Source organism: Colobus angolensis, unplaced genomic scaffold (genome assembly GCF_000951035.1).
Source record: "Colobus angolensis palliatus isolate OR3802 unplaced genomic scaffold, Cang.pa_1.0 Scaffold176, whole genome shotgun sequence".
Lineage (NCBI taxonomy): Eukaryota > Metazoa > Chordata > Mammalia > Primates > Cercopithecidae > Colobus > Colobus angolensis.
The window spans coordinates 2,202,888-2,203,865 of NW_012114888.1; positions in this window are offsets into that span (position 1 = coordinate 2,202,888).

The window sequence follows — 978 nt, forward strand, 5'->3', positions numbered from 1 at the left end:
GGTGTGAGATGGTATCTCATTGTGGTTTTGATTTGCAATTCTCTGATGGCGAGTGATGATGAGCATTTTTTCATGTGTCTGTTGGCTGTATGAATGTCTTCTTTTGAGAAGTGTCTATTCATATCCTTTGCCCGACAAGTGGGACCTATTTAAGCTGCAGAGCTTCTTCACAGCAAAAGAAACTATCAACAGAATAAACACACAACCTACAGAATGGGAGGAAATACCCACAAACCATACATGTAACAAAGATCTAACATCCAGAATATATAAGGAACTCAAACAAATAAATAAGCAAAAGACAACCCCAATGCAAATGTCCATCAATGATAGACTGGATTAAGAAAATGCAGCACATATACACCATGGAATACTATGCAGCCATAAAAAAGGATGAGTTCCATGTCCTTTGCAGGGACATGGATGCAGCTGGAAACCATCATTCTGAGCAAACTATCACAGGGACAAAAAACCAAACACCACATGTTCTCACTTACAGGTGGGAGTTGAACAATGAGAACACTTGGACACAGGGTGGGGAATATCATACCCCAGGACCTGTCAGGGGGTGGGGAGCTGGGGGAGGGATAGCATTAGGAGAAATACCTAATGTAAATGACGAGTTAATGGGTGCAGCAAACCAACATGGCACATGTATACCTATGTATCAAACCTGCACGTTGTGCACATGTACCCTAGGACTTAAAGTATAATAATAAAAAAAAGTGGACAAAGGACATGAACAGACATTTCTCAAAAGTAGACATACAAGCAGCCAAGAAACATGAAAAATTGCCCAAATTTACTAATCATTAGAGAAGTGCAAATCAAAACCACAATGAAATATCATCTCAAACCAGAATGGCTATTGCTAAAAAGTCAAAAAATAACAGATTTTTTGTTACGGAGAAAAGGGAACACTTGTACACTGCTGGTGGGAATGTAGTTTAGTTCAGCCACTGTGGAAAGAAGTTTGGA